A 15,711-nucleotide genomic window follows, 5' to 3' on the forward strand; every position below is an offset into this window, starting at 1 on the left:
AATGTATATTTTTGAATACTCTGAACTTACTTTTTAAAAAATATTCATCATTGTTTTCTATTGTTTAAGTTTCCTCAGGACTGAATCCTTTCATTAGTGGTGGTTTTAGTAATTTTCTTAGCATCTGATTTATGTAGTTTGAAATTTTGGTTCGTGAGCATACCTGGAGTTTGTGTTCTCTCATTGTGCATGGGCCCGCTTTGCCCTTGTCTTCTGGGTTTTTGTGGTTGGCTTCACTGGGTGTTGGAGCCCACTTCCTGGTCAAGAGTTTATGTTTATATCTTCCTACCTTCTTAGACTCATAGCTATAGCCAGTAGCTCTGTGCATTTTTGTGGAAGTTCCATTTGACTTCCAGTGGTGATCTGTGGAGTCTCCTGCCACCTGTTACTGCCCCCAAACTAGGACACACTACCAAAGTGTGTGTGTGTATTTGTGAAAGAGAGAGAGACAGAGAGATTGTTTCTTATTTTCTGATTTTATGAAAACTCTACTTGTGTCAGAAAGGGCTGGATTTAAAGGTGTATCTAGGAAAGTAACTTAGAACATTCTCAGTTTCACATAATCCTGTGTAATACTCTTGGACCCTGATCTTGAAACTTCCTTTGTCATTCTCATAAGATGTATGAGTGTACACTTTTTTTTAAGTTTTAATTTACTTTTATTGTAAAGAAATGGGATACATGTTGTTTCTGTTTGTACATGGAAAACAGCATACCATTTGCATAACCATACATTTACATAGGGTAATGATGTTTGATTCATTCTGTTAATTTTTCCTTCCCCCTACCCCTCCCACCCCTCTTTTCCCTCTATACAGGCCCTCCTTCTTCCATTCTTGCCCCCCTCTTACCCCCCATTATGTGTCATCATCCACTTATCAGCGAGATCATTCGTCCTTTGGTTTTTTGCGATTGCCTTACCTCACTTAGCATGATATTCTCCAATTTCATCCATTTGCCTGAAAATGCCATAATTTCATTATTCTTTTTTTTTTATTATAAAATTGTAAACAAATGGGATACATGTTGTTTCTCTGTCTATACATGGCGTAAAGGCATACCATTTGTGTAATCATAAATCTACATAGGGTAATGTTGTTTGATTCATTCTGCCATTTTTTCCCTTCCCCCCCTCCCCTCCCACCCTTCCCCTCCATCTATACAGTCCTTCCTTCCTCCATTCCTGCCCCCCTCCCTAAACCCAACTCCAACCCCAACACTAACCCTTCCCACCCCCCATTATGTGTCATCATCCACTTATTAGCGATATCATTCTTCCTTTGGTTTTTTGAGATTGGCTTATCTCACTTAGCATGATATTCTCCAGTTTCATCCATTTGCCTGCAAATGCCATAATTTTATCGTTCTTTATGGCTGAGTAATATTCCATTGTATATATATACCACATTTTCTTTATCCATTCATCAATTGAAGGACATCTAGGTTGGTTCCACAATCTGGCTATTGTGAACTGAGCAGCTATGAACATTGATGTGGCTGTATCTCTGTAGTATGCTGAATTTAAGTCCTTTGGGTATAGGCCAAGGAGTGGGATAGCTGGGTCAAATGGTCGTTCCATTCCAAGTTTTCTAAGGAATCTCCACACTGCTTTCCAGAGTGGCTGCACTAATTTGCAGCCCCACCAGCAATGTATGAGTATACCTTTTTCCCCACATCCTCGCCAATGCCTGTTGTTGCTTATATTCTTGATATTCACCATTCTAATTGGGGTGAGATGCAATCTTAGTGTAGTTTTGATCTGCATTTCTCTTAGTACTAGAGATGTTGAACATTTTTTCATATGTTTGTTGATTTCTTGTAGATCTTCTTCTGTGAAGTGTCTATTCATTTCCTTAGCCCATTTGTCAATTGGGTTATTTGTATTCTTGGTGTAGAGTTTTTTGAGTTCTTTATAGATTCTGGAAATTAGTGCTCTATCTGAAGTGGCAAAGATTTTCTCCCACTCTGTAGGCTCTCTCTTCGCATTGCTGATAGTTTCCTTTGCTGAGAGAAAGCTTTTTAGTTTGAATCTTTCCCAGTTGTTGATGATTCTTGCTTTTATTTCTTGAGCTATGGGAGTCCTGTTAAGGAAGTCTGATCCTAAGCCAACAAGTTGAAGATTTGGACCTACTTTTTCTTCTATAAGATGCAGGGTCCCTGGTCTGATTTTAAGGTCCTGGATCCATTGTGAGTTGATTTTTGTGCAGGGTGAGAGATAGGGGTTTAGTTTCATTCTGTTGCATATGGATTTCCAGTTTTCCCAGCACCATTTAGAGGCTATTATCCACTGCATATTTTTGGCCCCTTTGTCTAGTATGAGAAAATTGTATTTATTTGGGTTTGTGTCCGTGTCCTCTATTCTGTACCATCGATCTACCTGTCTATTTTGGTACCAATACCATGCCATTTTTGTTACTATTGCTTTGTAGTATAGTTGATGTTCTGGTATTGCGATACCCCCTGCTTCACTCTTTCTACTGAGGATTGCTTTAGCTATTCTGGGTTTCTTATTCTTCCAGATGAATTTCATAATTGCTTGCTCTATTTCTGTAAGGTACATCATTGGGATTTTAATTGGAATTGCATTGAATCTGTATAGCACTTTTGATAGCGTGGCCATTTTGAGAATATTAATTCTGCCTATCCATGAACATGGGAGATTGTTCCATCTTCTAAGGTCTTCCTCAATTTCTTTCTTCAATGTTTTGTAGTTTTCATTGTAGAGATCTTTTACCTCTTTTGTTAGATTGATTCACAAGTATTTTATTTTTTTCTTGAGGCTATTGTAGATGGAGTTGTTTTCCTCATTTCCCTTTCAGAAGTTTCATCGCTTGTGTATAAAAATGCTTTAGATTTATGTGTGTTGATTTTATAGCCTGCTATTTTGCTGAATTCATTGATGAGGTCTCGAAGTTTTCTGGAGGAGGTTTTTGGATCCTCTATATATAGAATCATGTATCAGCAAATAGTGACAGCTTAAGTTCCTCTTTTCCTATTCATATCCCTTTAATTTCTTTAGTCTGTCTAATTGCTCTGGCTAGAGTTTTGAGGACAATGTTGAATAGAAGTGGTAAAAGAGGACATCCCTGTTTGTTCCCATTTTTAAAGGGAATGGTTTCAGTTTTTCTCCATTAAGAATGATGTTGGCCATGGGCTTAGCATAAGTAGCCTTTACAATGTTGAGGTATGTTCCTACTATCCCTATTTTTTCTAGTGTTTTGAGCATGAAGGGGTGCTGTATTTTGTTGAACGCATTTTCTGTGTCAATTGAAATAACTATGATTCTTACCCTTAAGTCTATTGACATGATGGATTACATTTATTGATTTACAGATGTTAAACCATCCTTGCATTCCAGGGATGAACCCACTTGATCGTGGTGCACAATTTCCTTAATATGCTTTTGGATACGGTTTGCCAATATTTTGTTAAGGATCTTTGCATCTATATTCATCAAGGATATTAGTGTAAAATTTTCTTTCCTTGATGTGTCTTTTCCTGGTTTGGGTAGGAGGGTGATATTAGCTTCATAGAATGAGTTTGGTAGGGTACCCTCCTTTTCTATTTCCTGGAATACTTGGAGAAGTAGGAATGAGTTCTTCTTTGAAGGTCTTGTAGAACTCGACTGAGAATCCGTCTGGTCCTGGGCTTTTCTTGGATGGTAGATTTTTAATGGCTTCTTCTGTTTCATTGCTTGATATTGATCTGTTTAAATTGTGTATGTCCTCCTGGTTTAGTTTGTCTCTAGAAATTTGTCAATGTCTTCGGTAGTTTCTATTTTGTTGGAATATAAATTTTTGAAGTAGCTTCTTATTATGTTATGTGTCTCAGTGGTGTCTGTTGTGATATTTCCTTTTTCATCACAAATTTTAGTAATTTGAGTTTTCTCTTCCCTTCTCTTTGTTAGTGTTGCTAAGGGTTTGTCTATTTTGTTTACTTTTTCAAAGAACCAACTTTTTGTTTTGTCAATTTTTTGAATTGTTTCTTTTGTTTCAATTTCATTGATTTCAGCTCTGATTTTAATTATTTCCTCTCTTCTACTACTTTTGCTGTTATTCTGTTTTTCTTTTTCTAGGGCTTTGAGCTGTAATGTTAGGTCATTTAGTTGTTGTCTTTCCATTCTTTTCTGGAATGCGCTCCATGCAATGAATTTTCCTCTTAGTACCGCTTTCATAGTGTCTCAGAGATTTTGATATGTTTTATCATCATTCTCATTGACCTCTAAGAATTTTTTTATCTCCTCCCTGATGTTTTCTGTTATCCATGTTTCATTTAATAGCATATTATTTAGTCTCCAGGAGTTGCAGTAATTTCTATTTTTTATTTTGTCATTGATTTCTACTCTCAGTCCATTATGATCTGATAGAACACAAGGCAGTATCTCTATTTTTTTGCGTTTCCTAAGGACTGCTTTGTGTCATAACATATGGTCTATTTTCGAGAAGGTTCCATGTGCTGCTGAGAAGAAAGTGAATCCGTTCGTTGATGGATGGAATATTCTATATATGTCTATTAATTCTAGGTTATTGATTGTGTTATTGAGTTCTATGGTTTCTTTGGTTGGTTTTTGTTTGGAAGATCTATCTAATGGTGACAGCGGTGCATTAAAGTCCCCCAGAATTATTGTGTTGTGGTCTATTTGATTCCTGAAACCGAGAAGGATTTGTTTGATGTACAGGGATGCACCATTGTTTGGGGCATAAATATTTACTATCGTTATGTCTTCCTTATTTATGGTTCCTTTAAGCAATATGAAATGTCCTTCTTTATCTCTTCTGAATAACTTTGACTTGAAGTCCACTTTATCTGATATAAGGATGGAAACCTCCACTTTTTTACTGAGTCCATGTGCGTGGTAGGTTTTTACCCATCCTTTCACCTTTAGTCTGTGAGTGTCTTTTTCTATGAGATGAGTCTCTTGCAGGCAGCATATTGTGGGTCTTTCTTGTTAATCCATTCTGCCAGTCTATGTCTTTTGATTGATGAGTTTAGGCCATTAACTTTCAGGGTTATTATTGAGATATGGTTTGTATTCCCAGTCATTTGGGCTTCTTTATGGTTTTTAATTTGGCTTGGTTTCTCCTTTGAGTGTTTTTTCTCTAAGGTAGTTCCTCCCTTTGCTGACCTAAATTCTTGTTTTTAATTTCCTCCTCTTGGAATATTTTGTTGAGAACATTCTGTAGCATAGGCTTTCTATTTATAAATTCTTTTAACTTTTGTTTGTCACAGAAGGATTTTATTTCATTTTCAAATCTGAAGGTTAGTTTTGCTGGGTATAGGATTCTTGGTTGACAACCATGTTCTTTCAGAGCTTGAAATATGTTGTTCCAGGCTCTTCTGGCTTTTAGAGTCTGGGTGGAGAAGTCTGCTGCTATCCGTATTGGTTTCTCCCTAAATGTAATCTGATGCTTTTCTCTCACGGCCTTCAAAATCCTATCTTTATTTTGAATGTTAGGCATTTTCATTATAATGTGCCTTGGTGTGACTCTGTTGTGATTTTGTGCATTTGGTGTTCTGTAAGCCTCTTGTATTTGATTTCCCATTTTGTTCTTCAGGTTTGGGACATTTTCTGATATTATTTTATTGAATAGTTTGTTCATTCCTTTGGTTTGTGTCTCTGTGCCTTCCTTAATCCCAATAATTCTTAAATTTGGTCTCTTCATTATGTCCCATTATTCTTGGAGATTCTGTTCATGATTTCTTACCATCTTCTCTGTTTGGGCAACTTTATTCTCAAGATCAAATATTTTGTCTTTATTGTCTGAGGTTCTGTCTTCCAAGTGGTCTAGTCTTTTGGTGATGCTTTCCATTGAGTTTTTTATTTGGTTTATTGTTTCCTTCATTTCAAGGATTTGCATTTGATTTTTTTTTTGAGAATCTCTATCTCTTTGTTGAAATGATCTTTTGCTTCCTGCAGTTGCTCTTTCAGCTTATTGGTATTATCATTCATTGCCTGCATTTGCTCTCTTATCTCATTCTTTGCTTCACGAATCATCATAATCATGTATAATCTGAAGTCCTTTTGTGACATTTCTTCTAATATACTGTCATTGGATTCTATTAATATAGAATCTAGATTTGTTTGGATCATTTTCTTCCCTTGTTTTTTCATGTTGTTCATGTATCTTCCCCTCTAGCAGTGCAGATCTGGGGTATTGCAGATTTCCCCCTATAGGCTTATAGTGGCCCTATAGTTTTCCAAAACCTTTTCTTTAAGGTGAGATCAATATTAGCAGTGCCCAATTCAGACACTATGCAATCCTAGACCAAATAGTCCCTATGAGGACAATAACAATATTGTCATAATAAACAGAATGAGTTCAAATATTATCTTCAGTAAAACAAACAGATTTGCAATAAGGTCTGCAGTTTCTAATAGAGGACAAAGAGGATGCAGAGGGATGTAGAATGTAGTTGTTAATGGGATAAGAGAAGAGTATACAGAAGTTCTAGATAATAGAAAGTGTGAGAGTGTAAGCAAAAGAAATTGGATGTTAGCATGCAAAAAAGGGAGAAAGAGGCTCTGAGGGAACAGGTAAACAAAAGGAAAAGAGAGCAAGAACAGTAAAGAAATAAAAACTTAAATTTTTTCAATAAGGAGAAAAAAAATCTATAGTATAACAGTCATATAGTAATGAAACCTCCCAGACTTCAGTAGCCTGATGCATGAGAGGTACCTGACAACGAGCTTCAAGTCTCCAGCTGGCGTCTCAGGATGGGATTTGCCCCACCTAAAGATCGGAGCTATGGCTTCCAAGATTATCGAAGAGGGCCTCTCTGGCTTCAAAATGTGTTGGCAAATGGGGAGCTGCAGCTCAGGGTGTGGACGTGGTCAGCTGGAGGTCCTGGAGGCGGGGTGCAGTTGGTCAGGCAGGGGTCCTGGAGATCGGGTGTGTTTGGTGTGGTTGTGGGATCCTGGAGGCTGGGTGCAATCAGTCAGTCTGGGGTCCCGGTGATAGGGCGCAGTCAGTTGGTGTGGGGGTCCTGGTGGCAGGGAGCAGTCAGTCTATGTGAGGGTCCCAGAGGCAGGGAGCTATGGGTTAGGCTGAGGGATCCTGGAGACGGGGCTTAGTCAGTCTGGCCGGGGGCCTGGCGTTGATGAGTGCACACTTAACACATAATTAACTATTGATTTTTTAAAGCATTCAAATTGGATAATTCAGGCCCAAAACAAAAATGTTACCAAAGTGGCTAACCTGATACAAGTAAAATGAAATCTGGAGCAGCTGTGCTGATGAGCTGTGAATGAAGGTTAGGAGTCTTACAGGAATTTTAGTGTCAGTATCTTAGTTTCTTATATGTAGCTGGAGTTTGGTTAATTTACCAAATGCTATAGTTTCAGATAACTAAATTTATACTAAACTTCTAAAAGTTATGGGATCATATAGTGTTTAAAGAGGGACTCAGGTTTTACTGCCTGGGTACTTGCCTGTTGTGCAACCTTGACAAATTACTTAACCCCTCTGTGTTTCCTCTATCCCAGAATGGGGGTAATTGTGGTCATTGGGTTGTTCTGCATGTTATTTGCAAGTGTATGTTACAGGACTGGTAACTGTGTCTGGTATGTGTACTCAAGTAATGTTAGCTGTTAATATTAACACCATGAAGAAGGATCAATAATTCATGCAGGACTCAGAGCAACCACTGGGGCTCTGGGCGGCTGCCTGAGGAGGAGCAGCGTGGTGAGCTGTTTGAACTCAGAGCTCTCCTGAACACCGGGAGGTTGCCCGGAGGAAGAGGAGGAGCGCAGCAGGTCGCTTGGTCTAGGAGTGACTGCATCAGAGCCACAGGCGGTTGCCAGAGGAGGAGCTGCGTGGCGAGCTGTTTGAACTCAGAACGACCGCTCCAGAACACCGGTGGCCTGCCTGGAGGAGGAGCGCAGTGGGTCGCTTGGTCTAGGAGTGACTGCATCAGAGCCACAGGCGGTTGCCAGAGGAGGAGGCGAGTGGTGAGTTGATTGGACTAAAAGCGACCGCTCCTGAACACCGGTGGCCTGCCTGGAGGAGGAGCGCGGTGGGTCACTTGGTCTCGGAGCCACCGCTCCTGATCACCCGGGGGGCTACCCCGAGGAGGAGGAGGAGGAACAGGGCGGGTCACTTGGACTCGGAATGGGTCGCTTGGTCTAGGAGTGACTGCATCAGAGCCACAGGCGGTTGCCAGAGGAGGAGGCGAGTGGTGAGTTGATTGGACTAAAAGCGACCGCTCCTGAACACCGGTGGCCTGCCTGGAGGAGGAGCGCGGTGGGTCACTTGGTCTCGGAGCCACCGCTCCTGAACACCCGGGGGGCTACCCCGAGGAGGAGGAGGAGGAACAGGGCGGGTCACTTGGACTCGGAATGACTGCCTAGGGCTACGGGCGGTTGGCGGGAGGAGAAGACGCGAAGTGAGTTGCTTGGACTCCTAGTGACTGTGTCGGAAACCGGGCGGCTGTCCGGAGGAGGAGGTGTGTGGCGGGTCTCTGGGTATCGGAGCTATTGTATGGAGCTCCAGGTGGCGGCTCAGAGGAGGGGCCGCATAGCCAGGCGATTGGGTGCAGAGCAGGGTCCGAGGAGCTAGGTGGCTTCTTGCTGGAAGAGCTGCACAGAGACATGCCTAGGGGTGGGGCGAAATTTCCAGGACTGCGGGCAGATTCTCTGGGAGAGGCAGCCTAAGGAGACTCGCCTGCGAAGGGTGAGGCTCCCAGGCCCAGGAGGTAGGTCCGGGCCCCTGGGAACGTTGCAGAGGAAGACAGCCCAGCCCACGTGGTAGTTGTAGATTGAGGGGAACCTCTAGGAGGGCAACTGACCAGCGAGACGTCCCCACCGAGTGAGTCTTCCCTGTCGGGGGAGGTTTTCCCACAGGGACGGTAAAACCAGAGACACAGGCACAAACAGGACTTGCCTCAGCCCACAGCCTAGTTCCCCATTGGATGACCATTGGTCGACAAGTGGAGACACCTCTGCCCACTAGCAGGGAATATAACCCACCTGAGGGTCACCACCCCTAGAGAGGCAGCTTCTTTGTGGAGCTCCGCATTATCAACTTCCTCCAAGACTTCAGGCTACTGAAGGATAAGAGGGGATATACTAGCAATCTTCAGGGACATTATAAGTGGATAGAGGAAATCTGCAATATCTTAATGACCCACTGATTCCTGAACAATATGAGAAAACAAGGGAAGAAAATGCCCCAAACAAATCTAGATGTTACATCAATAATATCCAACGACAGCATGGCAGAAGAAATGACAGACAGGGAGTTCAGAATGTACATAATTAAAATGATTAGGGAAGCAAACGATGAGATGAAAGAGCAAATGCAGGCATTGAATGATCGCACCAATCGACAGTTAACAGAGCAAATTCAGGAAGCAAAGGATCATTTCAATAAAGAGTTAGAGATATTGAAAAAAAACCAAACAGAAATCCTTGAAATGAAGGAAACAATAAACCAAATTAAGAACTCCATAGAAAGCATAACCAATAGGATAGAACAGCTGGAAGACAGAACTTCAGATATTGAAGACAAAATATTTAACCTCGAAAACAAAGTTGAACTAACAGAGAAGATGGTAAGAAATCATGAACAGAATCTGCAAGAACTATGGGATATCATGAAAAGGCCAAATCTGAGAATTATTGGGATTGAGGAAGGCTTAGAGAAACAAACCAAAGGAATGAACAATCTATTCAATGAAATAATATCAGAAAATTTCCCAAATCTGAAGAATGAAATGGAAAATCAAGTTCAAGAGGCTTATAGGACTCCAAATACACAAAATTACAACAGACCACACCAAGGCACATTATAATGAAAATACCTAACATACAAAATAAAGACAGAATTTTAAAGAATGTGAGAGAAAAGAACCAAATTACATTCGGGGGAAACCAATACGGATATCAGCAGATTTTTCAATCCAGACGCTAAAAGCTAGAAGGGCCTGGAACAACATTTTTCAAGCTCTGAAAGAAAATGGATGCCAACCAAGAATCTTATACCCAGCAAAACATACCTTCAAATTTGACGATGAAATAAAATCATTCCATGATAAAAAAAAGCTAAAAGAATTTACAAAAAGAAAGCCAGCGTTACAGAACATTCTCAGCAAAATATTTCATGAGGAAGAGATAAAAAACAAAGAAGCAAATCAGCAAAGGGAGGAATTATCCTAAAGGAACTGTCAAATAAAGGAGGAACCAAGATGTGTCAAAAATTTTAAATATGAACCAAATGACTGGGAATACAAATCATATCTCAATAATAACTCTGAATGTTAATGGCCTGAATTCATCAATCAAAAGACATAGACTGGCAGAATGGATTAAAGAGAAAGATCCAACAATATGTTGCCTGCAAGAGACTCACCTCATAGAAAGAGATACCCATAGACTAAAGGTGAAAGGATGGGGAAAAACATACCATGCACATGGACTCAACAAAAAAGCTGGAGTATCCATCCTCATTTCAGATAATGTGGACTTCAAGCCAATGTTATCAGAAGGGATAAAGAAGGACATTTCATACTGCTTAAGGGAAGCATAAATCAGCAAGATATAACAATCATAAACATCTATGCCCCAAACAGTGGCTCATCCATGTATGTTAAAAAAATCCTTCTCAATTTTAGAAACCAAATAGACCATAACACAATAATACTAGGTGATTTTAACACGCCTCTCTCACCATTGGACAGATCTTCCAAACAAAAATTGAACAAAGAAACCATAGATCTCAATAACACAATCAATAATTTAGACTTAACAGACATTTATAGAACATACCATCCAACGAAGAGCGAATACACTTTCTTCTCAGCAGCACATGGATCTTTCTCTAAAATAGACCATATATTATGCCACAAAGCTAATGTTAGCAAATACAAGAAGATAGAGACACTACGTTGTATTCTATCAGATCATAATGGATTGAAGTTAGAAATAAATGAAAGAGTAAAAAACAGAAACTACTCCAACACCTGGAGATTAAACAATATGCTATTATATAATGAATGAATAACAGAAGATATTAGGAAGGAAATTAAAAAATTCTTAGAGGTAAACGAGAACAAAGAAACATCATATCAAAATCTCTGGGACACTATGAAAACAGTACTTAGAGGAAGATTTATTTCATGGAGCGCATTTCCTAAAAGAAGTAAAACTCAAAAATAAATGACCTAACACTACAGCTCAAAGCCCTAGAAAAAGAAGAGCAGACCAACACCAAAAGTAGTAGAAGACCGGAAATATTTAAACTCAGAGCTGAAATCAACGAAATTGAAACAAAAGAAACAATACAAAAAATTGACAAAATAAATAGTTGGTTCTTCGAAAAAATAAACAAAATTGATAAACCTTTAGCCACAATAACAAAGAGAAGACGAGCGAAAACACAAATTACTAAAATTCAGAATGAACAAGGAAATATCACAACAGACATGACTGAAATACAAAACATAATTAGAAGCTATTTTGAAAACCTATACTCCAACAAAATAGAAAATTTCAAAGATATCAACAGGTTTCTAGAGACATATGAATTGCCTAAACTGAACGAGGAGGACATACACAATTTAAATAGACCAATTTCAAGTAATGAAATAGGAGAAGTCATCAAAAGCCTACCAACAAAGAAAAGTCCAGGACCAGATGGGTTCTCAGCCGAGTTCTACAAAACTTTTAAAGAAGAACTCATTCCAATACTCCTCAATGTATTCCATAAAACAGAAGAGGAGGGAACCCTCCCAAACTCATTCTATGAAGCCAATATTACCCTGATACCTAAACCAGACAGAGACACCTCGAGGAAAGAAAATTTCAGACCAATATCCTTAATGAACATTGACGCAAAAATTCTCAACAAAATTTTAGCAAATTACATACAAAAACATATTAAAAAGATAGTGCACCATGATCAAGTGGGTTTCATCCCGGGGATGCAAGGTTGGTTCAACATCAGGAAATCAATAAATGTAATTCACCATGTCAATAGACTTAAAGTCAAGAATCAAATGATTATTTCGATGGATGCAGAAAAAGCATTTGATAAAATACAGCACCCCTTCATGCTCAAAACACTAGAAAAAATAGGGATAGTGGGAACATTCCTTAACTTTGTAAAGGCCACCTACACTAAGCCCATGGCTAATATCATTCTAAATGGTGAAAAACTGAAAGCATTCCCTCTAAAAACTGGAACAAGGCAGTGATGCCCTCTTTCACCACTTCTGTTCAATATCGTCCTTAAAACTCTAGCCAGAGCAATTAGACAGACCAAAGAAATTAAAGGGATACGAATAGGAAAAGAAGAACTCAAACTATTCCTATTTGCTGATGATATGATTGTATACCTAGAGGAACCAGGAAATTCCACCAGAAAACTTTTAGATCTCATAAGTGAATTCAGTAAAGTAGCGGGATATAAGATCAATGCACATAAATCTAAGGCATTTTTGTACATAAGCGATGAATCTTCAGAAAGAGAAATTAGGAAAACTACCCCATTCACAATAGCTTCAAAAAAAATAAAATACTTGGGAATCAATCTCACAAAAGAGGTGAAAGACCTCTACAATGAGAACTACAGAACACTAAAGAAAGAAATTAAAGAAATCCTTAGAAGATGGAAAGATCTCCCATGTTCTTGGATAGGAAGAATTAATATTGTCAAAATGGCCATACTAACAAAAGTGCTATACAGATTCAATGCAATTCCAATTAAAATCCCAATGATGTACCTTACAGAAATAGAGCAAGAAATTATGAAATTCATCTGGAAGAATAAAAAACCCAGAATAGCTAAAGCAATCCTTGGCAGAAAGAGTGAAGCAGGGGGTATCGCAATACCAGATCTTTAACTCTACTACAAAGCAATAGTAACAAAAATGGCATGGTATTGGTACCAAAATAGAAAGGTGGATCAATGGTACAGAATAGAGGACACGGACACAAACCCAAATAAGTACAATTTTCTCATACTAGACAAAGGGGCCAAAAATATGCAATGGAGAAAAGACAGCCTCTTCAACAAATGGTGCTGGGAGAATTGGAAATCCATATGCAACAGAATGAAACTAAACCCATATCTCTCACCATGCACGAAACTAAACTCAAAATGGATTAAGGATCTCGGAATCAGACCAGGGACCTTGCATCTTATAGAAGAAAAAGTAGGTCCAGAGCTTCAACATGTAGGCTTAGGACCAGACTTCCTCAACAGGACTCCCATAGCACAAGAAATAAAAGCAAGAATTAATAACTGGGATAGATTCAAACTAAAAAGTTTTCTCTCAGCAAAGGAAACTATCAGCAATGTGAAGAGAGAGCCTAGAGAGTGGGAGAAAATCTTTGCCAGTCATACTTCTGATAGAGCACTAATCTCCAGAATCTATAAAGAACTCAAAATATTCTACACCAAGAATGCAAATAATCCAATTGACAAATGGGCTAAGGAAATGAATAGACACTTCACAGAAGACGTACAAGCAATCAACAAACATATGGAAAAATGTACAACATCTCTAGTAATAAGAGAAATGCAAATCAAAACCACCCTAAGATTCCATCTCACCCCAATTAGAATGGCGATTATCAAGAATACAAGCAACAACAGGTGTTGTGAGGATGTGGGGAGAAAGGTACACTCATACATTGCTGGTGGGGCTGCAAATTAGTGCAGCCACTCTGGAAAGCAGTATGGAGACTCCTTAGAAAACTTGGAATGGAACCACCATTTGACCCAGCTATCCCACTCCTTGGCCTATACCCAAAGGACTTAAAATCAGCATATTACAGAGATAAAGCCACATCAATGTTCATAGCTCCTCAGTTCACAATAGCCAGATTGTGGAAACAACCTAGATGTCCTTCAATTGATGAATGGATAAAGAAAATGTGGTATATATATACAATGGAATATTACTCAGCCATAAAGAATGATAAAATTATGGCATTTGCAGGCAAATGGATGAAACTGGAGAATATCATGCTAAGTGAGATAAGCCAATCTCAAAAAACCAAAGGAAGAATGATATCACTAATAAGTGGATGATGACACATATTGGGGGGTGGGAGGGGTTAGTGTTGGGGCTGGATTTGGGTTTAGGGAGGGGGGCAGGAATGGAGGAAGGAAGGACTATATAGAGGGAGGGGAGGGGTGGGAGGGGTGGGGATGAAGGGAAAAAAATGGCAGAATGAATCAAACAACATTACCCTATGTAAATTTATGATTACACAAATGGTATTCCTTTACGCCATGTACAGGCAGAGAAACAACATGTATCCCATTTGTTTACAATAAAAAAAATAATTCATGCATAACTTGTCAACATGCATTCAATTGTAATAATCTATTAATTTTTCAATCATCAGTTCTTGGTACTTTTAATATTGAGTATCAACTAGACAAATGAATTTTAGTCTGGTATCTTCTTTGAACTAGTGGGAAATCAATGTAATAATCAGATTTTTGGGTTCAGTGTTTTGTTGTTAAGTTTTAAATTCTATAGAGCATCTTAGATGTAACCAAAATATTCCTCCATAGCACATGCTGCTGAACATATATTCTTTCTGGGAATACCTGTTTTCATTTAACAGTTTTTTAAAGGGCACACATTACATTTCTTGTTCATTTATGTATGTTTCTTTTTCATAAAGTACCTTATGATTTTTTGTTTTAACTGGGATGGTACTATTAATACTTAGGGCAGGATTAGGAGGCTGAAGGCAGAAGTATCCAGGATTAACCAGGGTATATGGCTATTGCACTTAGCTTCCTTTCTAGGGTGTCTGATGAATCATCCTTCCTATATCAGAAAGCACCTTTGCCTGTGTTGGTGATAACAGGTAATCAATAAATATTTTTGAAAAAATTATCAATTAGCACCTGGACATCAGCACATAGTGAATTATTTTTGTTATTTATAGATTCCTTTAATATGAAGAATGGAAAATGTCCATATGCTGTCTAAGTAAAAATCTAATATGTCTTCACTGAGAGTGTCAGGAAGACAAGTATTTGGCAATGTGCAGATGGAGAGTTCCACTGATTAAGATGATTAACTCAAAAAGTCAGCACTGTTTCCAAATTTTCTTCAGAAACACAAATAATTTGTGTATACTCATCTCTTGTTTTTTTTTAATGTTAAACATTTAGAATGTTTTCTGATTATACTCACTTAAAATTGCCTTGTCTATTATAGTTAGTGCCTAGGTGTTCTTTCAAAGCCAAAGCCCACCAGGCATAGTTTAGCCCAGTCATTGTTTGCCTTTTTCTTTGGATAATATGCTTCATTAGTGTGTTTTAGAAATTGACATTAATTTTCTTGACTCTAAAATCTTTATCTGTCTTTAAACCTATCAAAGAGGCATGTGGCTGATATGATCCTTGGGGTCCCTTGGGAGTAGGCCATATATCCTGGGTAGTAAGAATAATCCATGTCTTTTAATACTCTGCCAAGGATATCAAGTTTTCTGTCAAAAGAAGTATTCCATTTTGTTGATTAGAATACATTCTAAGAATTGCTCTCTTAATGATTTATATCAAAGCTCTATGCACATCTTTTGTGTCAGACTATGTGCCAGTCTATCTTCTGTCAATGTATCATTCATCTCCTTTAAGTGATATTTGATTTTGATTTGCATTTGATTCCTTTATTGTTCAGTAGCAATATGTTATATGGATTGTTAGGCACTTTTATGTTTCTGCTTTATTATTTCTAAATCTAAAGGGA

The 15,711-nt window shown here is 38.6% G+C and overlaps 1 protein-coding gene across 9 annotated transcripts in view; it reads left to right on the top strand.

Annotated features, from left to right (window-relative positions):
• L3mbtl4 (L3MBTL histone methyl-lysine binding protein 4) overlaps positions 1–15,711 on the top strand; it is a 520,509-nt gene that overhangs the window by 111,527 nt on the left and 393,271 nt on the right. The window contains exon 1 of one of the 9 annotated variants that reach the window (XM_047526992.1): positions 7,902–7,948. The exons of the other annotated variants lie outside the window; for them this stretch is intronic. The gene's annotated coding sequence lies outside the window, so the exon portion shown is untranslated. Of the gene's footprint in view, positions 1–7,901; positions 7,949–15,711 lie in introns of those variants that run through there. 9 annotated transcript variants of the gene reach the window in all.

The sequence above is a fragment of the Sciurus carolinensis genome, chromosome 15, assembly GCF_902686445.1.
Source record: "Sciurus carolinensis chromosome 15, mSciCar1.2, whole genome shotgun sequence".
Lineage (NCBI taxonomy): Eukaryota > Metazoa > Chordata > Mammalia > Rodentia > Sciuridae > Sciurus > Sciurus carolinensis.